General features: G+C 43.8%; 1 pseudogene; it reads left to right on the top strand.

Moving 5' to 3' along the window:
* Positions 1–1833: 1833 nt before the first annotated feature.
* LOC132490575 (CDGSH iron-sulfur domain-containing protein 1-like) lies at positions 1834–2156 on the top strand (annotated as a pseudogene).
* Positions 2157–23827: the final 21671 nt, after the last annotated feature.

The raw sequence follows: 23827 nt of genomic DNA, 5'->3' as shown, positions 1-23827 counted from the left end.
CAAAGGCCTGGAGGAAGAAAAGAGTTTGGAATATTCCAGGAACAGGACGAGGCCAGTGGAGCTAGAGTAGAACAATCAAGGGAGGGAACAGTATGAGATAAGTTTAGAGAAGCTGGCCAAGGGCATATGGAGCCTTGTAGATGAAGTGTAACAGGTATTCAGAGCTGAGTAACAAACCAACCCAAAACTTAGTGGCTTAAAACAACAGCCTTTTATTTGCTCACAGTTCTGGAAGGCAGCCGTTTGGGCTGGGGTTAGCAGAAGAACCACCAGTCTCACCTGGTGTCACTGAGGTGGCTGCCATCATTTGGTGGCTCGTCTGGGACTAGATGATCTATGATGGTTTCCCACTCATGTCTGGTGGTTAGTGCTGGCTATCGGCCAGTCAGTCTAGAGGGCCTCAGACGGAAGAGCTCTTCTCTGTCAACATGACTGCTCATCCTCCAGCAGGCTAGACTAGCCTTCTTCACGTGTCGGTCCCAGGGGAACATTCCAAGAGGATAAAAGTAGAAGCTGCAAGGCCTTTTGAGGCTTAGGCTTAGAAGTCCAATAATGTCACTTGTACTGCATTCTATCACTCAACACAAGTCACAAAGCCAGGCTGGATCCAAGGGGTAGGAAAATGGACTACTCCTCTTTATGGGAGGAGTGGCAAAGTCACATAGCAAAGGGGCATGTGGAGAGGGATGGGGAAAATTTGTGACCAATTCTGCAATATACTCCACCAAGGTAAGAGGTTTACATTTTAAGCTAAGAGCAACGGGCAGTCACTGATGAGTTTCAAATATGGGAATCAGGTAAATCTGGTGTATGCTTTAAAAGGGTCACTCTGACAAACAAACAAACTCATAGAAAAAGAGATCAGATTTGTGGTTACCAGAGGTTGGGGAGCGGGGAGGGGGAATTGGATGAAGGCAGTCAAAAGGTACAAACTTCCAGTTATATGATAAATCAGTACTAGGGATGTAATGTACAACATGATAAATATAATGAACACTGCTGTATGTTACAGAGGAAAGTTGTTAGGAGAGGAAATCCGAAAAGTTCTCATCACGGGGAGGAATATTCTTTTCTCTTTCTTTAATTTTGTATCTGGATGAGATGACAGATGTTCACTAAACTTATTATGACAGTCCTTTCATGATGTACGTAAGTCAAATCACTCTGCTGTGCACCTTAAAGAATCACTCCGGTAAATGGGTGGCGTAAGGCAAGAATGTAAACAAGGAGAGTGAGGCAGAGAGACAGGTTAAATGGCGCTGGCAGTCAGTCGTCCAGGCTGGAGATGGAGGCTAGCCAGGGTGGAGACCGGGGAAGAGTTTCCAGCCTGCTCTTCCTGACAGCCTGACCTACAGATGTGGGGCTTACCTAGCAAGCCTTTAAAATCACATAAGAAATTCCTTGCAATAAATCTCTTGATACATTGTATATTCCTACTGGTTCTGGTTCTCTGGTTGAACCCCGGCTAATACAGGGGTCATCAACAAATATATAATACAGATGATAGCTTACACCACAGGACTGTGTGAGATCTCCCAGGGAAAGAAAAGAGAGGAGGGCTAAGGAGACACCAGCCCAGGGCACACCAACACTTAGAGGTCAGTTAAAAGAGGAAAAGAGAGAAAAAGAGACTGAGAAGGAACAACCAAGAGGAGTAGGAGTAAGCCCTTGTGAGTGGATTGTCACTAAAGCCAAAAGAAAAAAGTGTTTCAAGAAGGAGGGAGCAGCCTGGAATCGGTGCCCTGGGGACGCCTCTCGCACCGTGACCCGGGCTGGCTACTCGAGCTGTCTGTGCTGGGTGTCCTGTGTACACTCTTTGGAAGTGACAGCGCCATGAATGCAACCTCCAGCTTAGAGCTGAATGGATTGCAGTCTGTTACCATTACTGCTGGGACAGCTGCAGTTGGTTATCTAGCTTACAAAAGATTTTATGTTAGAGATCATTGCAGCAAATCTATGGTAAACTTTCACAGCCGGAAAGAAAACTCCAAGATCGTGCATGCTTTTGACATGGAGGATTTGGGAGATAAAGTTGTGTACTGCTATTGTTAGAGGCCAAAAAGTTCCCATTCTGTGATGGATCACACACGAAACACAACCAAGAGGCTGGAGCCAACATGGGACCTCTGATCATTAAAAAAAAGAAACTTCAATGAACAGTTTTGATGCTAAAAACCAACTTGTCATGATGTCACCTGATTGTTTAATTAGAATGACTACCACTTCTGTCTAATTCATCTCTCCTGGGTTCTAGATATGGTATATTGCAAATTGCAGCTTTTATATTCGTGGAATTTGCCTTACTTGTTGAACCACTGTGATGCATATTTGTTTAAACAAAGAAAACAAAAAAAAAGGAGAAAGGAAAAAACCAACCTCATGGCCTGTGAGTTAAAAAAAAAAAAAAAGGAATGAGGAAATGGTCAACTGGGTTTAATGCTATTGAGAGGTCAGGGAAAATGAAAACAGAAAAGTTTTTATTAGGTTTGGCCATATGGACGTCACTGATAAATTTAGCAAGAGTGACCATTTCTGTAGAACAGCAAGACCAGAAGCCACATACCAATGTGTCATCATCCCCAATCCTCACAACAGCCCTTAAAGCTAAGGTTTGTTAACCTTCCATATTACTCAACATTGAGCGTGGTGTTGAAGTCTGAAGCTCTGGAGCCCAAGAGCCTGGGTTCAAACCCTGGCTCCTCCACTTACTGACTGTAAATTATTTAACCAGTCTGTACCTCAGCTTCCTCATCTGTAAAATGAGATTAGTGATAATATCTCCTTCATAGGGTTGTTTGAGAATAGTATGATTTAATATATGTGAAGCCATTTGAAGGCTTGTTAAATATTTACTGTCTACCTTCTCACCCTTCCCCTGTGAAGATAAAGAAACAGAGGCTCTCAGAGCTTTCTGTAGATCCCAAGACTAATAGTGAAGGAGAAAGGATGTCAGCCCTGTTCTCCTGGACTCCACACCCTGAGTTAAGAATTTGAGGAATGGCTCCCACTCAGGCACCTGCACCTCAGATCCAGGTTCCTTTCAGAACAAGAGGCCTCTTCTGGAGGTGAGCCAAGTGCTCAGCAGGACCCAGTAAACAAGCCATACCCTTCTGCTGATACCCTCACATGCCCAGAGACTGAGCTGGTTGGTTATGGATAACATACATGCTCCTTAACCGGATGATGGGAGCATCCCATCTAGTAAACAAGAACTAATACATACCCACATCCAGTAACTGGGGTTACTTAGTCACAGGTTTCCAAACAGGATTATCATCTAATCCCAACCTATTCACTCCTTTTCAGCCTGGAGATTACTTATCTACATCATTATTTATCAATGTTCAATTATTTCAAGGAGACCAGAAAATAAATTACAGCCACACAAATATAATTACTATCGCAGAACTCTTCAGGAAAACATGATGTTCTGTATTCAGAATCAAAATAATGTTAACACCCTTTGACATATCAAATTCCTTTCTGGGAATTTATCCCGAGGAAATAATCCAAGAGAAGGAAATAGTGGGCATGAAGATGCTGGATTATTCAGTGGAATATTACTTAGTCAGGTCTTCATATCTCCATAGCAATATGAAAATTACTCATGCTTTAATGCAATTTAAAAAAAATACAAACTTATGTCTGCACTCTTATCATACAACAGGAACTGCACAAAAATCATGTATGCAGACCTGAAGAAAATAATAAAGAACATGGTTTTGGTCCATCTTCTCTCAACATTAGGTTTATGACCTTGGGCAATAACTTTAGCTCTCTAAGACTCAGTTTCCTCATCTGTAAAATGGGTATAATAGTAATATATATCTTTTAAGCATTTACTATGTGCCAAGCACTGTGTGTGCTAAGTGCTTTACAGGCCTTACCCCTCAGTGACCCTGTAAAATCAGAATGACTCTTATCATTTTCCAAATATAGAAACTGAAGCCCAGGGACTTCCCTGCTGGCACAGTGGTTAAGAATCCACCTGCCAATGCAGGGTACGCAGGTTCACACCCTGGTCCAGGAAGATCCCACATCCGCGCGGATCAACTAAGCCCATGCACCACAACTACTGAGCCTGCGCTCTAGAGCCCGTGAACCACAACTACTGAAGCCCGTGCACCTAGAGCCCATGCTCTGCAGCAAGAGAAGCCACCACAATGAGAAGCCCGTGCACCGCAATGAAGAGCAGCCCCTCCCCGCCACAACTAGAGAAAAGCCTGCACACAGCAACGAAGACCAAAAAAAAAGACCAACGCAGCCAAAAAAAAAAAAAAAAAAATGAAACTGAAGCCCAGAGATGTGAAGTGACTTGCCCCAGGTCACATAGGAAGAGGAGATTTGTGATCTGAACCCAGATTCCTTCCCAGCTGATCACTGAGCCAGAGCTCAGGATCACTAGACTATTGTCGAAGGTAATGGTAAAAATTAAAGTTAGTATGTAAAAAGCTTTTAGCGTATAGTATCTGCTACATAGATCTATTTGCCTGGTGGATCACTGGGTAATGAGAAACACCAGCAGTGGGGGGAGAGGACACAAGATGGAGCCCAGCAGTGGAGGCAGCCCAGAAGGTTGGGATCCAGAGAATAAATGCTGATAGTTAATTTATATGAATTTGTACCTGGCACTGTGCTAATTGTTAACTCACTTAATCCTTGTAACAACCCTATGAAGTAGGCAGTATTATTACTCCCACTTCTTAAGTAGGAAAACCAAGACACAAGAGATTAACAAACTTGCCTGAGGTCCCATAGCCAGTAAGTGGAGGAACCAGAGATCAAACCCCAGGCAATGGCGGCTCTCGAGTCCACCTGCTGTGCCACCTTGATAGCTGACTCTGTAAGACTGTACCAGTTGTTTGTGGTCATCTCACATCTAGGGATTACTGGCGAATATTTCCCCCATTTCATTCACTTACTATTGCTGTAATGTGTATATGGTTTCTTTCAAAAATAAAAATGTCTACAAGTGGGCCAAGGACTTGATAGACATTCTCCAGGGAAAACTTACAAACGGCCAGTAAGCACATGAAAAGATGTTCAACGTCAGTAATCGTTAGGGAAATGCGAATCAAAACCACAATGAGCTACTACTTCACATCCATAAGAATGGCTATTATAAAAATGAAACAATAACAGAAAATAACAAGTGTTGGCAAGGATGTAGAAAAGTTGGAATCCTGTGCCTTGTTGGTGGGAATGTACAATGGTACAGATGCTGGGAAAAAATGATTTGGCAGTTCCTCAAAAAACTAAACATAGAGTTACAATATGCTCTAGCAATTCCATTTCTGGGTATATACTCAAAAGAACTGAAAGCAGAGACTCGAATAAATATCTGTACATGTTCATAGTGGCATTATTCAGAATAGCCAAAGGGTGGAAGCAACCTGTTACGGGGTTAATTCTGCCCCCCAAACTCATTTATGGAAGTCCTAACCCCCAACCTCAGAATGTGATTATATTTGGAGATAGGGCCTTTAAAAGGGTAATGAAGGTTAAACGAGGTCATTAGTGTGGGCCCTAATCCAACATGACTGGTGTCCTTATACAAAAAAAGGAAATGAAACATACACACACAGGGGAAAGACCATGTGAAGATACAAAAAGAAGACAGCCATCTACAAGCCAAGGAGAGAGGCCTCAGGAGAAATCAGTCCTGTTGAGACCTTGATCTTGGACTTCTAGCCTCCAGAACTGTGAGAAAATAAATTTCTCTTGTTTAAACCATCCAGTCTGTGGTACTTAGTTATGGCAGCCTTAGCAAGCTGATATACAACCAAGCATCCATCAACAGATGAATGGATAATCAAAATGGGTTATGTACATATAACGCAATATTACTGAGCCTTAAAAAGGAAGGATAGGGCCTCCCTGGTGGCGCAAGTGGTTGAGAGTCCGCCTGCCGATGCAGGGGATACGGGTTCGTGCCCCGGTCTGGGAGGATCCCATATGCTGCGGAGCGGCTGGGCCCGTGAGCCATGGCCACTGAGCCTGCGCGTCCGGAGCCTGTGCTCCGCAACGGGGGAGGCCACAACAGTGAGAGGCCCGCATACCGAAAAAAAAAAAAAAAAAAAAAAGGAAGGATATTCTGACATAGGCTACAACATAGATGACCTTGAAGACATTATGCTAAGACAGTCCCAAAATATTGTATGATCCCACTTATATGAAGTACCTAGAGGAGTCAAACTCACAGAGACAGGAAGTGAAATGGTGGCGCTAGAGGCTGGGTGAAGGGGGAAATGGGGAGGTTCAGTTTGGGATGATGGAAAAGTTGCAGAGATGGATGGTGGTAATGGCTGTACAACAATATCAATGTACTTAATGTCACTAAACCGTACACTGTAAAAAAATGTAATGATATAGGAGTTCCTTGGTGGCCCAGTGGTTAGGATTTGGTGCTTTCACTGCCGAGGACCAGGTTCAATCCCTAGTCAGGGAATTTAGATCCCAGGCAAGCCACTTGGCGAGGCCAAAATTTAAAAAAAAAAAAAAAGATAGATTTTTCTGTTGTGTATTTTGCCACAATTTTTAAATTTTTTAAATGAAAAAAATAAGAATTTCTAATAACAAAATTAAATGAAGACTATATTAGTACAATTAGAAAAACAGAAACCACTCCACATATTTTAAACAAAAAGGCGTTAATACTGTACCAGGAATTGGTTACAAGATATTGAAAGGAGCAAAAGAGGGGAAATCACCAAAGGATTAGCAACTGCAGGGCCACTACATACTAACCCTGGAGCTGAAGACGTAAAGGAGAAAATGGTGTTGTCACCCACAGCATACTTCTGAGGCTGCCATACCCAGGAGCCTGCGCTTGCTGGCTCCTGTCCCCACTGTGCCCAGAGACCCTACAGAAACTGGGGGGTCTTTCTCTCACCTTCCAGTCTCTGGCCAATGCCTCCTATTGGAAGATCCTACCAGAAGCAAGCTGAAAGAGATTCTGGGGAATGTAGTTTGCAGGCTTCCAGCCTAGGGGAGTTTAGAGGGGGAAGCTGATTGATGACAGACTCTATCCAACTCATAAGTTTTTAAACAAAGTGATCGGAAAGAAGGGAGCAGCAATGGGAAAGAAAATGAGGCTTTGAAATTCACAGGATTCCTGTGGACAGTTGTTACCTGCTATCACCCGTCTCCCCGTTTTGTGGAACTACCCTTTACTAACCCTTGGGATTACGTGGGGCTGTCAGTCAGGGAGGATGTTCCCTCCCACTCCACAGGGGTGGGCAAGGGACCCAAACAAGTCAGTCTCTCCCTCCTATCCCCTTGGGCAGTGATTAGTTCAGGGATAGGTACATCATCCAAGCAGGTATATTCACAGCCATTTTAGGGAACTGCTAGGCAAAAAAAGGATCTCTCACTTTAAGAGATCATGAGCTACAAGGACCCTATAAGTTTGAAGGTGCTGAACCCATCTTCCTACTAATGAGAGAGGGCCTGCTTGGGAATATAACGTCAGCTTTTTTTTTTTTTTTTTTTTTTAGCCACTGTGTCAACTACTTGTTTGTGTTGGGAGTGGCATACATTCAAAACCCAAAGACAGGTTCTTCTGCCTCTCTGAAATATTCAAAGCTTTCTCATGTGAAATGCTATTGATTCAGGTCTCCTCGCTTTAAGCTTATGCAGTAGAATATTTATTTTATTTTTAATTTATTTTATTGATTGATTTTTTTTTTTAATCCTAAATGCAGGTTCAGCCAGTTCAGTGATTTTCTTGTCTAACACTCTTGGTTACACATAGGAGCTGCCCTCATGGTGCAGGGCCCTGCACTGGGGCCCTATAATTATATGCTTTGGGAACGTCTGTAAATAATTGCCTTGGATGGCTTCCAAGCAGCTTTCTACTGAGTTCTGGTGTGTACATAAAGGTGTCTCTGTGACCTGCCAACTGTGGTTGTTTGCTTGGTGATGACAGAGGTCACCAAAGCCAGGAAAAACCTAGAAACCATAGCCTCTACCTCAGTTACTAGGTGACAGTCAGAACACCTTGTGTACAACCAAATGCTTTTGCTTCCTGTGCCTATAGTTTCTAATATGATATTTATATAACTAGAATTCTTTCTATTGCAGGTGACAAAAACCCAAATCAAACTAGGCACATAGGAAATTTGTTGGATTCCAACAAATTCCAGATGCAGGAATCTCCTTCATCTCTAGAAGCTCTTGTCTTCCTTTTTCCAGATATCACCATGTTGTAATTCTATTCAAGCATCTCGGGCAAACACCAGCAGAGTTCTTGGTCAGAGCATACCTGGAGAGTGGTGTGCCATTTGGGAAGTCATTCTCCAATCAAGGAATGAACAAATGCAAGGGGACACAGGTGGTGACATACCAAGGATGGGGTGTGGGAGCCATGTGCCCCAGCAGAAAGAAGAATTTTATCATTGATGTTGTTGAGAATCACTTGCACTCATGATAATAAAAAGCTGACTATTAATCAGTTTTTATTACTGTTTTTAAATTACCTACAGACAGTGCTCCCCTTAATTCTGTACCCAGGCCAAAGGCTCCCACCAGCCCACTAGATGTAGGCATCCCTCCTGTCACTCAGCACACCTGCCCAAAGAGCTTATCAGCTCCCACATCTTCACCTGCCACCTCCTGACTGGTGGCTTCCAGATCTCTCTCCCCCAGCGGCGTCAAGAGCTGCCTGCAGAGCATTTCCACAACATCCCACTCTGTCTGATACTGAACTCCACCTTGCTTCTCCCCTTGTGCTGATCTCAGAAAATGCATCTCTATGACAAGTGCTTAAGAGTGCTATCAGGAATGCATGAGATGCATTCCTAATCTGGCAGGTGAGTCAGCAATGGCCTCCCTCACACTGCCCCTTTTTGGGGGATCTCTCAGCGAGCAGGCTCTGTGCTGGACATCTGAAAGGGCTGACCTAATGTGGCCTGACATTCATGACACACGTTATTTATTCACAAATCTCCTTCACAAACATCCAAGACACACAGAGCCTCTGCTTTCCCCAGCAACTTCCCAGACAGGAAAGGGAGCAAAGCTCAAGTCACGTTCTACTTCTTACCCTTTGTTCCCACGGGGACTCTTGCTTGTGTGGCGCCCAGGCCTGGAGGACTCATCAAGGAGGCCTGAAGAGGTTCTCGGAGGGGCCTCCAGTGTTAGCTGGGACCCACTGGGGGCAGCGGGGGTAGGGGAGCCCCACAGAATTCAATCACTTCTGAAATTCATCTCCAAACCTGACCCCTAGATACCAGAATTTCAATGGGATTATTTGGACCCATTTCTACAACACCCCAAACTTTACCCGCCCCCCCCAACAAGGCTAGCCCATGCATGATATTCATTAAAATATTTGCCAAATGCCCAATCGTTTCTTTTATATGTACACACTCGTCTATTCTTCCCATCCACGCTGTGAGCCTGGAAGAGTTATTTCCTCACTTCAGAGAAGACAGAATTAAAGCTCAAGGAAATTAATATGACTTGGCTGAGATCCCACAGCTGGTGACTGGAGGAGCCAGGACCCAAACCCGGACCTGTGCTCCAAGGTCTCAAGGGATGCTCGTTGGCAGAGAAGGCTGTCAGCACCCTGGGTAGGGCTACTCCACTCACAGATGCCTCTCCCACCGGCCTGTCCCGGTAATCAAATTAGCGCCCCTATAGAGTAATCCCCTTTGAGCAACAGAGCTGAGGTGTTACACATTGGCTGGTGTGAATCCATTTACCCGGTTGCCTTCTGAGATCAAGGACGTGGGCATCTTGCCGGGAAGAAAAGGAAGGTGCTGACAGGCCCCAAGTGCAAGGTGGGACCTCCTGGGAGACTGGGCTCCTTAGGGCATGGGGGCTCCTGGAGGAGAACCAGGACCCACAAAGGGACAATGTGTGCGCCTTCTGGCTGAGTCTAGATTCTCTCCTCTCCAAACAGGGTCAGAGGTCAGATGCAAACATGACCCCTCTGTTTACCGACCTGCAATCCCAAGCGAACATGAGAAAGGATAAAAGAGATGACATATGAGGTCATCACCGACACTGCTATTCTTCCCTAAAGCCACTGACCTGATTCGGTCGTGATCTTAAATAGACATCAGCACTCGCCATGTTTCCAGCCATCCATCCATTCGTTCATTCATTCATTCACTCGTTCAAACACCCTGAGCACTCCATGCTGGCTTCTAGGGAGCCAGTGAGACGCGGCCATACTCTCCAGGCCATCGCTGACTTCCCAGCCTCCTCCTAAAACCCCAAACTCCCTGGTCAACTTGACCTAGAGTTTCTTAACCAAGGATCCATTGACTCTTAGAAGCAATCAATGGAACCCTTGCACATTGTTTTATTTATGACTATGAATTTTTCTGGGGAACAGTCCCTTCCCTGGCTTCATCAGATACCCACAGAATGACCTGCTGCTTAGGTCATTACCAGAGCAGTACTGCAATATTATTCTTCTGCGGAAACTTCCAACAGTGTACAGTGTGCTGGAGATCCTTCCCATTGGCAACAGCAGGCTCTATAAAAGGAATGTGTGCACTAATGAACAAACCCTATAATTCGACTTTCTCTGTATAATAAGTTCCTTCTTTAAATGAGGTCTAATTTGATTCACATTTGGTAACAGGAAGCTAGAGCTGTCAACACAGACATTTATACATGTCACGAAGGCCCTAAAATAGCAGTTGAAGCCAGCCACTAGATTCCATAAAGCTGATACCTTAATGGAACCATTCTTCCCTTATTGCAAAACAGTCTCCACATTGATAAAGATGTTGCTGACTGTGGCAAAGAAACGTAGGTTTGGGTTTTTTTTTTTAAATAGTAGCACTTCTGTGTTGCAGGGAGAACTGTTTACATGATGTTTTCAGATTAATATTAGGTTGGTTTATTTTAAGCAGAGTTTTAAAGGGTGAGAGCCTGTTTTCCTCTGCAGAAGTGAGATTAATTCACACTGTTTTAAAGAAATGAATCCAATCTGGTTTGACAGCTTCCCTGCTGGCTGCTATAGCTGTACTCAGGGTTTTAGCAGTTAAGTTGGAAAGCCAACAATATCATAGCAGGTGAAATAAAATACAACACTTTACATGCAGATTCCTGATAATATCTGTACTTAGCTACTTTGCTCCTTCCTCTTTCCCTTTTCTCCCCCACCTGAAAGTCTTCTGAGCTCAAAGCAGGGAATTCACTTTGTAGCCAACTTCCCAAGAACACCCAGTATCTTGAACAAATGTCAAGCAATAAGGAAAAGACAGAATCTAACTGTGAAGACAGGACTGACACAAAATAAATAGAAAGTAATGTAAGATGATAGGTAATTAAGCATTAAATTATGAAGTGCTGACTCAGATGCTATTTGAGTTTAGAACACGGAGATGGCAATGTTGATTTGATTACTGTGGTAGATTTGAAGTAGCTGTAAAAATTGAGTTGGATCTTGAGAGAAGATGGTAGTGATAAAACGAAAACCAGTATCATTAATAGAGAAAATAAAGTAAATAAATAAAATACCAATTTGTACAAGCTACTGCCAGCAAATGCTATGCATGAATTATCTCATTTGATCTTCAGAGCAACCCATTTCACGGATGAGAAAACAGGCCCAGAGAGGTTAAGGACTTTGGCCAATGATAGAATCAGGTTTGTCTGCAACCTAAGCCCCTGTTCTTTCCACCACACCACGTATATCACCTCTCCAAGCTGTAGGCAACAGCACCCGTCCTCTTCTCCTGAAGAACGTTACCTTTTAATATTTTGGAATTGTAAAACCAAAGTAACATGATTCAAGAAAAGCTACCCCCTGGCTGTACCTAGACTCTCAAAAGGTAGACATGGTTTGTTAGTTGAGTCAGAGAAGATCTGGTTATTCATCTGGCTCAGAGTGTGTCCTACTGATAAATCCCCCAAGGAGTGGAGTGAGAAGCAGCAACTTCCACAAACTAGAAACAAAAGATGGGAGGCCAAAAGGAAAGCCCTCACCCCGCCAAGCAGGAAGAGGCAAGGAAACGTCTAACTTTCTGAGAGATTCCAAGTAAAGATGAGGGACCCCAATGAAGCCACATGGATGGCTGGGAAACTAAGTTTCCATGTTACTGTGCCTAAGATCACAGGTGATGGAATCCAGTTTAACCATAGGATATGTGGTACCCAGCCTCCAAGATGGCCCCATTGATCCCATCTCCTGGATTCACACTCCTGTGTAGTCCCCTCCCATATTGCACCAAGGCTGTTCTGTGTGATCAGAAGAGTGTGATAAAAGTGATGGGATGGGGCTTCCCTGGTGGCGCAGTGGTTAAGAATCTGCCTGCCAATGCAGGGGACACAGGTTCGAGCCCTGGTCTGGGAAGACCCCACATGCCATGGAGCAACTGAATTCGTGCGCCACAACTACTGAGCCTTCGCTCTAGAGCCCACAAGCCACAATTACTGAAGCCTGCAAGCCACAACTACTGAAGCCTGTGAGCCACAACTACTGAAGCCCGCAAACCAAAACTACTGAAGCCCGCGTGCCACAACTACTGAAGCCCGTGCACCTAGAGACTGGGCTCTGCAACAAGAGAAGCCACCGCAATGAGAAGCCCGCTCACCACAACAAAGAGTAACCCCCACTTGCCGCAACTAGAGAAAGCCCGTGTGCAGCAATGAAGACCCAAAGCAGCCAAAAACAAATTTTAAAAAAATGTCCTAAAGAATAAGAGACGTCCATTTCAAAGGCAAATACAAATGAGGAGATACATTCATTTACAAAAAAAAATGTGATGGGATGTGACTTCTGAGATTAGATTACAAAAGACTGCGGCTTCCTTCTCTACCACTCTCTCACTGAAGTCCACTACCGTGTTATACCTTGTTATAAGCATCCCTATGGAGAGACCACATGGTGAGAAACCAAAGCTTGACAACAGCCTTGTGAGTGAGCTTGGAAGCAGATTCTCCAACCTGAGTCAACCCTTCTGATGACTCTGGCCTGGGAGATGGCATCGCTGGGACTGCGTGAGAGATCCTGAGTCAGACCACCCAGCTAAGCTGCTACCAATTCCTGACCGCAGAAACTGCATGCAATAATAAACATTTGCTGGGGGGGGGGGGCTGTGTTTTTTTTTTTTTGCAGTACGCGGGCCTCTCACTGTTGTGGTCTCTCCCACTGCGGAGCACAGGCTCCGGACGCACAGGCCCAGCGGCCATGGCTCACGGGCCCAGCCGCTCCGCAGCATGTGGGATCCTCCCGGACCAGGGCACGAACCCGTGTCCCCTGCATCGGCAGGAGGACTCTCAACCACTGCGCCACCAGGGAAGCCCACGTTTGCTGTTTTAAGTTGCTAAATTTTATATTAGATATTAGATAGCTAATCCAGGGTAAGATGGGCCTTACAAAAGGAAGAGAAGCTCCTGACAAATATAGCTCAACAGAGGAAAATGAGCTCCTTCCTCTGAAATTGAGCAGGACCCTGTGGGGCTCCTGGGCACGGAAGCCTTTCTGGGTTCCCCATTTCTTGTTTGTAGGGAACAGACTCCAGCCTCCAGGACTTTCCCTGAGCTCCAAAGGGTAGATTCAAACAGTTGCTAATCAGGGAAGGGAGGGAATGCAGAGACAAGGGAAGAACAGCCAAGAAATAATGGTGCAGCCTTGGGGCAGGGTCCTGGTTCTGCCTCACGGGATACACGTAACAGTATTTTTAAGCTCTTTATAGAATTAAAAATCCCAAGTGGAAGATGTCAGCATTCTTCATTCCAGAGGAGACCACCTTTGGCCAAATTAAAGTAACCAGAGAAGCTCATCAAAAGATTCCCCGAGGGGAATTCCCTGGTGGTTCAGTGGTTAGGAATCACTGCCAAGGGCTTGGGTTCAGTCCCTGGTTGGGGAACTGGGATCCCTGCAAGCCATGTGGCATGGCCAAAAAAGAAAAAAAAAAGAAAAAAGATTACCCAAGACCAGATTAAAGGAGTGCATACCCTGCACACACTGTAATCTTATCAGCAACCCCCACCCTTGAACTATTGGTATAAAACTCCTCACCAAATCCTGCTGGGTGTGGACACACAGTTTTCAAGGGCAGGAGCCTACTGTGTCCCCCTTTGCCTGGGAAAACAATAAAGCTATTCTTTTCGGCTTCACCCAAAACTCTGTCTCCAAGATTCGATTCAGCTCCGGTGCACAGAGGCTGAGTTTTCAGCATCACCTCCATGTCCCAAAGCTCACTCTCGCATGAAATAGCAGAATAGCAGAAAGGCTATTCTTTCTGCCTGGGGCATCTTCCTGCCACGTCTCCCTGTCTGCCTTTCAGATCTGGGCTCAAGCATCACCTCCTGCAGGAATCCCCTCTGATCTCCCTAGCTGGGTGACTCTCTCTGCCTTCTAGGTTTCCACTGTTCCTCCCCACCCTGTGCTTCCCTTTATCACAGCCATGATTTGTTACAGCCTGTTTACTTGTCTGACCACCTCCACTAAACTGTGAGGTTTAGCAACTTGAGGGCAGGGCTGATCCCGGCATCCAGCTAAGTACCTGGCACATAGCAGGTAACCAGGAAGGTTTAGAAGGATTTCTGGGAGCTCAGATCCACAGAAAGCTCCTGAAGAAGAAAAACAAGCAACTTCAAAGCAAATGGGGAGTGGCTTGAAGAGCAAGGAGGGGATCTAAGGGACACACAAGAAAGGGACTTCCTCTTCAAGAAGCCAGGGGCCAGGGCTGGGATCAAGGCAACCCAGCAGCATGGCTTAGAGTGGAAATACCATTCAGAGTGGGCTGAGGGGGGGCGACTTGGGGCCCAAGGCCTGAGACCAGGAAGCCAGCTCTGGGCAGGACACAGCATCTAACCAGGCCTGGACTTTATGCCAACCAGTTGACCTTGGCCTAGAAGCCAGGTTGTCTTTATTTAGTATTCAGACAGAGCTGCCACGGGGGAAAAGGAGCCTGGGGCCAAGTGTGAGAGCAGCAGGGTCAGTTAGTCTAACCTGGAACTAGATTTTGGTTAATCAGAAACCAGGTCCCTAGACAATGCTTAGACGCAAGGCGGTGAAGGAGGGGACCAGTGCCCAGGAGAAGTTTTCCATTTGTTTCCTTTTTAAGATTTCATGTGGGAAAACAGTTCAAGCTCGTAAGAAAGGGATATTTCCTACATCCTGATCAAGACACAGGGGTAGGGAATGAGGCTATCCTGGGAATAAAAATCTTCCTAGATCCCGGTGCCCCCTTAGCCAACCTTGATGTGCACAGATACACTAAACTCAAGCACGAGAGGTCATTATCACCAGCAGCAGCAACGGCAACATCAGCAGCCCACTAGTAGTCTGAGACCAAAGTTGGATAGTGAGTTTATGGTTGTAGCTCTCAGTTTCAGGTGGGGATGGGATAAGCCCTATTAATATAAATCATTTCCCATGGGGAACTCTACTCAATACTCTGTAATGGACTATATGGGAAAAGAATTAAAAAAAAGAGTGTAGATATGTATATGTATAACTGATTCCCTTTGCCGTACACCTGAAACACAACATTGTAAATCAACTCTATTCCAATAAAAATAAAAATACATATATATATATAAATCATTTCCTCTAGCAAGCCAACTCCTCCACGATTAACCCAGCACAGCTCCAATCACCACCCGCAGTCCTCAAAACATACATGCCCTTATATCCCTCACTCAGGGGTTTATATTTACACACTGCTTCAGTTCAAGTTCCTTAAGAACAAGAGAAACCACGTTGTAAATATTTCCCCCAATTTGTCACTTGTTTTCTTTTGTACATGGTATTTTTTTGCTCTACAGAAAATGTTCATCTCTATGATCAAATTTGTCTGTATTTTATTCTATGCCATCTAGGTTTTATGCCCTATTTAGACAAGACAAAATTATATACTTTTTGAAGCCTCTCATATTTTCTTTTCTTTTTGAAAAATTTTTTAATTGAAGTAGAGTTGATTTACAGTGCTGTGCTAATTTCTGCCGTACAGCAAACGGACTCAGTTATACACATATATACATTCTTTTTATATATTCTTTTCCATTATGGTTTATCCCAGGAGACTGGATACAGTTCCCTGTGCTATACAGCAGGACACCGTTGTTTATCCATTCTAAATGTAATAGTTTGCATCTACCAACCCCAAACTCCCTGTCCATCCCTCTCCTTCCCCCTTCCCCCTTTTCATCTGTTCTCTATGTCTGTGAGTCTGTTCACTTGTGCCATAGATAGGTTCATTTGTGCCATATTTTAGATTCCACATATAACTGAAATCATATGGTATTTGTCTTTCACTTTCTGGAAGTCTCTCGTATTTTCTTCTAACATTTTTATGGTTTCATTTTCAAATCACTTTTATTGAGGTATAATTTACGCACAATAAATGCACCCATTTCAAGTATGCAGTTCAATGAGTTCTGACAAATATATACAGCCAAGTAATCAGCAGTACAGTTAAGAGCGTTACCATCACCTCACTGATTGAGTTCCAGCCACTGAATTCCCTCCATGTGTCTCCATCCCCTTTACAGTCAATCCCCACCTCCAGCCCCACCCCAGGCAATCACGTGTCTGCTTTCTCTCCCTCTAGATTAGTCTTGCCTATTCTAGAATGTCATATTGGAATTGTATCTGGCTTCTTTCGCTAACATCTGTGAGATTTACCCATGCTATTGTGCGTATTTTCTTTCTTTTGTATTGTTGAGTGTGTTTCATCATATGGATAAACCATAATTCGTTTATCCTTTCATCTGCTGCATCTTTTCCAGTTTGGGGTTATTATGAATAATACTGCTTGGCTCTGCTTCTTTGTTTCTGATGGTTTAATTTTTTTAATACCCTTTATTTTATAGAGTGGTTTTAGGTTCACAGCAAAATTGAGTGGAAAGTAGAGAATTTCCATACACTCCCTGACTCCACACATGTACAACCTGCCCACTGTCAACATCCCCAACCAGAGTGATACATTTGTTATCACTGATGAACATACACTGACTGACACATCTTTGTCACTCACAGTCCATAGTTTACCTTAGGTTTTACCATAGGTTGTACATTCTATGGGTTTTGGCAAATGTGTAATTTTGACAAATGACCTGTATCCACCATTATAGTATCATAGAGAATAGTTCCACTGCCCTAAAAATCCCCTGTGCTTTGCCTATTCATCTCTCCTCCTTCAGCCCCTGATCTTTTTACTGTCCCCATAGTTTTGCCTATTCCAGAATGTCATGTAGTTGGAATCATACAGTACGTAGGCTTTTTAGATTGGCTTTTTTCCCTTAGGAATATGCATTTAAGGTTCCTCCTCCATGTCTTTTCATGGCTTGATGGCTCATTTCTTTTTAGTGCTGAATAATATTCCATTGTATGGATGTACCACAGTCTATTTATCCATTCACCTACAAAGAACTTCTTGGTTGCTTCCAAATGTTGGCAATTATGAATAAAGCTGCTATAAACATCTGTGTGCCGATTTTTCTGTAGGGACATAACTTCTCAGCTCTTATGGGTAAATACCACGGAACACAATGGCTGGATTGTAGGGAAAGAATATGTTTAATTTGGTAAGAAACTGCCAAACTGTCTTCCAAAGTGGAAGCCAAAGTGGCTGTGAAACTGTCCACCTCAGATTGGGACTTGAACCCACGTGTCAGGACTCAAACCTGTCCAAAACCCTGATTGGGACTTGAACCCATGTGGCCAGGAGTCGAACATGGACAAAACCCACAGTCTTCCAAATGAGATCACACAACAGGTTTCAGGACTTAATGAAGCTCAGGTTCTTTTTTTTTTTTAAATAAATTTATTTATTTTATTTATTTATTTTTGGCTGCTTTTGGTCTTCGTTGCTGCATGCGGGCTTTCTCTAGTTGCGGTGAGCAGGGACTACTCTTTGTTGCAGCGTGTGCTTCTCATTGAAGTGGCTTCTTTTGTTGCAGAGCATGGGCTCTAGGTGCACAGGCTTCAGTAGTTGTGGCACATGGGCTCAGTAGTTGTGGCTCGCAGGCTCTAGAGTGCAGGCTCAGTAGTTGTGGTGCACAGGCTTAGTTGCTCCTCAGCATGTGGGATCTTCCCAGACCAGGGATTGAACCCATGTCCCCTACCTTGACAGGCAGATTCTTAACCACTGCGCCACCAGGAAAGTCCCAAAGCTCAGGTTCTTGATGTCTGATCACAGAAAGAATTCAGTGAGAGACAAAGTGATAGGTAGGAAGTGGATTTATTTAGAGAGAAACACACTCCACAGACAGAGTGTGGGCCATCTCAGAAGGTGAGAGTGGCCTTGGGAGAAATACACTCCACATATAGAGTGTGGGCCATCTCAGAAGGTGAGAGCAGCCTTGGGAGCAACACACTCAACAGACAGAGCACAGGCTATCTCAGAACGTGAGAGAGGTCTTGAGAGCAACACACTCCACAGACAGAGTGTGGGCTATCTCAGAAGGTGAGAGAGGCCTTGGAAGAAACACACTCCACAGAATGTGGGCCATCTCAGAAGGTGAGGAAGGCACCAGGGTATGGAGTTGTCAGTTTTTATACAGGTGGGTAATTTCATAGGCTAATGAGTGGAAGGAGTATTCCAGCTATTTCAGGAAGGGGCGGGGATTTCCAGGAATTGGGTGACCGCCCACTTTTTTTTTTTTTTTGCGGTACGTGGGCCTCTCTCTGTGGTGACCTCTCACATTGTGGAGCACAGGCTCTGGACACGCAGGCTCAGCGGCCGTGGCTCACGGGCCTAGCCGCTCCGCGGCATGTGGGATCTTCCCAGACCGGGGCACGAACCCATGTCCCCTGCATCGGCAGGCAGACTCTCAACCACTGCGCCACCAGGGAAGCCCGACCGCCCACTTTTTGATCCTTATGGTCAGTCTTGGAACTGTCATGGCACCTGTGGATGTGTCATTTAGTGTGCTGATGTGTTACAGTGAGCATATACTCTGAGGTTCAAGGTCTAGTGGAAGTCGACTTGTCTGCCATCTTGGACCCATTTGGTTCTAATCAGTTTATGTCATGTTCTTGGGCTAGTCATTCTTTCAAAGGTTGTGCCCTGCCCCCTTCCCTCCTACTTCAGCTGTACCGTTTTGCATTTTCATCAGGAATGAATGAGAGTTCCTGTTGATCCACATCCTCATCAACATTTGGTATTGCCAGTGTTTTGGATTTTGACCATTCTAATAGGTGTGTAGGGGTATCTCATTGTTTAATTTGCATTTCCCTGATGACATATGTTGTTGAACATGCATATTTGCTATCTGTATATCTTCTTCAGTGAAGTGTCTGTTCAGATCTCTTGCCCATGTTTTAATTGGATTGTTCATTTTCTTATTTTTGAGTTTTAAGAGTTCTTTGTATATTTTGGATAACAGTCCTTTAAAAGATATGTGTTTTGCAAATATTTTCTCCTGAACTGTGGTTTGTCTTCTCACTCTCTTGACTTGGCTTACCTTTCTGTATTTAAATATATCTGGAATTTAATTTTATCTAAGGAGTGAGATTGGAAGCCCAAGTTTTGTTTGTTTGTTGCAAATGGGATAATCTAGTAATCCCAACATGTTTTATCGAATAATTCATTTTTCCCCACTAATCTGCAATGCCACTTTTATACCAAATTCTCATATGTATTTGGATCTAAAAAACAGAATGGTTTTTAAAGTCTGTGTCTAATGGCTACTTAAAACAAGTAGCCTATATATAACCTAAAACTTCTTCAAATGTGACAAAGTACCTAAGTCATTTTCATGCATGTGTTCACCATTTCCTGTTCTTTATTGGAAACGGTGGTTGTATAAACTACATTGGGCTGGAATTTGCCCAGGGACAAATCAGGGGCTCCCTGAGAACACAGACCATGAGCCTGGGAGCTCCCTGACCTGTCTGTTTTCTCAGACTGGTCATTCCCTAAGGGCAGCAATCCAGTTACCTACTTTATCAGCAGGTCAAACACAGTAACATGTTTCCTCCTACTTGGGGGGAAAAGACCCTTTTGCTACTATTATGATGAGGATGCCCCAGGGCAGAGGCTGTACCATCTCTGAAAATCACTGGATACCCACCCCACATACTGGCCGCTCCCTTCTTCTTGTTAACTGTTTATTAGACCTGCTCCTAGCCCTGGGGGCCCCCGAAGAGAAGGTGGCAGTGTGTGCTGTGGGCTGAGTAAAAATAAAGACCACCTCTGTGGGGTGTCCATTGCTGACAATCCTCCCAGCAAGCAGAAAACCACTTGCGGGGTGGAGGGTGGCCTAAGCTCAGGTCCACGTCCCCCTCTCAGTGGTCCACGCTGGAAGAGGAGGTCTTCAGCTTGACCTTTCGATGTCCCACACCCCACCTCCTCCTGGACGGCTGCTCCCCCAGCATTGCCAGCTGCCGACCTTCCCACCCTGGGCTTCTCCCTCCCTTTCTTTCCCTTTGAATATTTTGTTTTCCTTTTCAGAAGAGAGGATCATGAGATAGAGCTCAGCTCTGGAAACAGAATTTGGAGGGTGGGGATGAGGGGAGGGCTCAGTACTTCCCTTTTTTATTTATTTATTTATTTTTGGTGTGGGATAGTTCCCCAACCAGGGACTGAACCTGCTCCCCCTGCAGTGGAAGCAGTCTTTTTTTTTTTTTTTTTTTTACATCTTTATTGGAGTGTAATTGCTTTACAATGGTGTGTTAGCCAAGTGAATCAGTTATACATATACATATGTTCCCCATATCTCTTCCCTCTTGCGTCTCCCTCCCTATCCCACTCCTCTAGGTGGTCACAAAGCACCGAGCTGATCTCCCTGTGCTATGCGGCTGCTTCCCACTATCTATTTTACGTTTGGTAGTGTATATATGTCCATGCCTCTCTCTCACTTTGACACAGCTTACACTTCCCCCTCCCCATATCCTCAAGTCCATTCTCTAGTAGGTCTGTGTCTTTATTCCTGTCTTACCCCTAGGTTCTTCATGACATTTTTTTTCTTAGATTCCATATATATGTGTTAGCATACGGTATTCGTCTTTCTCTTTCTGACTTACTTCACTCTGTATGACAGACTCTAGGTCCATCCACCTCACTACAAATAACTCAATTTCGTTTCTTTTTATGGCTGAGTAATATTCCATTGTATATATGTGCCACATCTTCTTTTTCTCTTTTTCTTTTTTTTTCCTCTATCTTTTTTTTAACTTTTTTCCACATCTTCTTTATCCATTCATCCGATGATGGACACTTAGGTTGTTTCCATCTCCTGGCTATTGTAAATAGAGCTGCAATGAACATTTTGGTACATGACTCCTTTTGAATTATGGTTTTCTCAGGGTATATGCCCAGTATTGGGATTGCTGGGTCATATGGTAGTTCTATTTGTAGTTTTTTAAGTAACCTCCATACTGTTCTCCATAGTGGCTGTACCAATTCACATTCCCACCAGCAGTGCAAGAGTGTTCCCTTTTCTCCACACCCTCTCCAGCATTTATTGTTTCTAGATTTTTTGATGATGGCCAGTGGCCATTCTGACTGGTGTGAGATGATATCTCATTGTAGTTTTGATTTGCATTTCTCTAATGATTAATGATGTTGAGCATCCTTTCATGTGTTTGTTGGCAGTCTGTATATCTTCTTTGGAGAAATGTCTATTTAGGTCTTCTGGCCATTTTTGGATTGGGTTGTTTGTTTTTTTGTTATTGAGCTGCATGAGCTGCCTATAAATTTGGGAGATTAATCCTTTGTCAGTTGCTTCATTTGCAAATATTTTCTCCATTCTGAGGGTTGTCTTTTGGTCTTGTTTATGGTTTCCTTTTCTGTGCAAAAGCTTTTAAGGTTCATTAGGTCCCATTTGTTTATTTTTGTTTTTATTTCCATTTCTCTAGGAGGTGGGTCAAAAAGGATCTTGCTGTGATGTATGTCATAGAGTGTTCTGCCTATGTTTTCCTCTAAGAGTTTGATAGTTTCTGGCCTAACATTTAGGTCTTTAATCCATTTTGAGCTTATTTTTGTGTATGGTGTTAGGGAGTGTTCTAACCTCATACTTTTATATGTACCTGTCCAGTTTTCCCAGCACCACTTATTGAAGAGGCTGTCCTTTCTCCACTGTACCTTCCTGCCTCTTTTATCAAAGATAAGGTGACCATATGTGCATGGGTTTATCTCTGGGCTTTCTATCCTGTTCCATTGATCTATATTTCTGTTTTTGTGCCAGTACCATACTGTCTTGATTACTGTAGCTTTGTAGTATAGTCTGAAGCCAGGAAGCCTGATTCCTCCAGCTTCAGTTTTCATTCTCAAAATTGCTTTGGCTATTCAGGGTCTTTTGTGTTTCCATACAAATTGTGAAATTTCTTGTTCTAGTTCTGTAAAAAATGTTGTTGGTAATTTGACAGGGATTGCACTGACTCTGTAGATTGCTTTCGGTAGTATAGTCATTTTCACAATGTTGATTCTTCCAATCCAAGAACATGGTATATCGCTCCTTCTATTTGTATCATCTTTAATTTCTTTCATCAGTGTCTTATAATTTTCTGCATACAGGTCTTTTGTCTCCTTAGGTTTATTCCTAGACATTTTATTCTTTTTGTTGCAATGGTAAATGAGAGTGTTTTCTTGATTTCACTTTCAAATTTTTCATCATTAGTGTATAGGGATGCCAGAGATTTCTGTGCATTAATTTTGTATCCTGCTACTTTACCAAATTCATTGATTAGCTCTAGTAGTTTTCTGGTAGCATCTTTAGGATTCTCTATGTGTAGTATCATGTCATCTGCAAACAGTGACAGCTTTACTTCTTCTTTTCCGATTTGATTCCTTTTATTACCTTTTCTTCTCTGATTGCTGTGGCTGAAACTTCCAAAACTATGTTGAATAAGAGTGGTGTTCCTGATCTTAGTGGAAATGCTTTCAGTTTTTCACCATTGAGGACGATGCTGGCTGTGGGTTTGTCATATATGGCCTTTATTATGTTGAGGTAAGTTCCCTCTATGCCTACTTTCTGCAGGGTTTTTATCATAAATGGGTGTTGAATTTTGTCGAAAGCTTTCTCTGCATCTACTGAGATGATCATATGGTTTTTCTCCTTCAATTTGTTAATATGGTGTATCACGTTGATTGATTTGCGTATATTGAAGAATCCTTGCATTCCTGGAATAAACCCCACTTGATCATGGTGTATGATCCTTTTAATGTGCTGTTGGATTCTGTTTGCTAGTATTTTGTTGAGGATTTTTGCATCTATGTTCATCAGTGATATTGGCCTCTAGTTTTCTTTCTTTGTGACATCCTTGTCTGGTTTTGGTATCAGGGTGATGGAAGCACAGTCTTAAATACTGGACTGCCATGGATGTCCCAGGTTCAGTACTTTGAAGACCGCCCTAAGTCAAAGTTACTCACTGCTTCCTAAACCTTGTGTTAGCAGGAGCTCATGATTACTATTTCACAGAAAACAAATGAATAAAACATGCCGCTAAATGTTCCTTTTTAGCAGCTGTATCTCATTAAAGGCCTGCGCGGCAGGTCTGTGAGGCTCCCTCTGCTGGCAGATCTGAGACGGGCTCAGCGGCTCAGAGGAGGTAAAGGAGCCAGCAGCCGTCCTCCGAGCCCCACAGTGAGCAGTGAGCAAAGCATCTTGGGAGGGCCCAGAGCAGGGGGAAAAACAGGGTACTGGGGGTTCGAGGGTGCATTTCCAGCTCTGATGCTCACCCGTGGTTTCACTAGAGCTTGTGTTTCCTCATCTCTACAATGATGGTGGTAACTCCCTCAAGGGGTTGTCATGAAGATGAGATGAAACCACACGTAAAGCAAGTATCCATCACATAGTCAAGGCTCAATGAATGGCACCAATCAAATTAGCCAAGACTCATTGGAATAACTTTGCTCTATTCGTGGAAAGTGTTCTTAAATTAGCACCTTCTACTCACCCTGATGATGAA

The sequence above is a fragment of the Mesoplodon densirostris genome, chromosome 5 (genome assembly GCF_025265405.1).
Source record: "Mesoplodon densirostris isolate mMesDen1 chromosome 5, mMesDen1 primary haplotype, whole genome shotgun sequence".
Lineage (NCBI taxonomy): Eukaryota > Metazoa > Chordata > Mammalia > Artiodactyla > Ziphiidae > Mesoplodon > Mesoplodon densirostris.
This window is presented reverse-complemented; position numbering and strand designations above follow the sequence as displayed.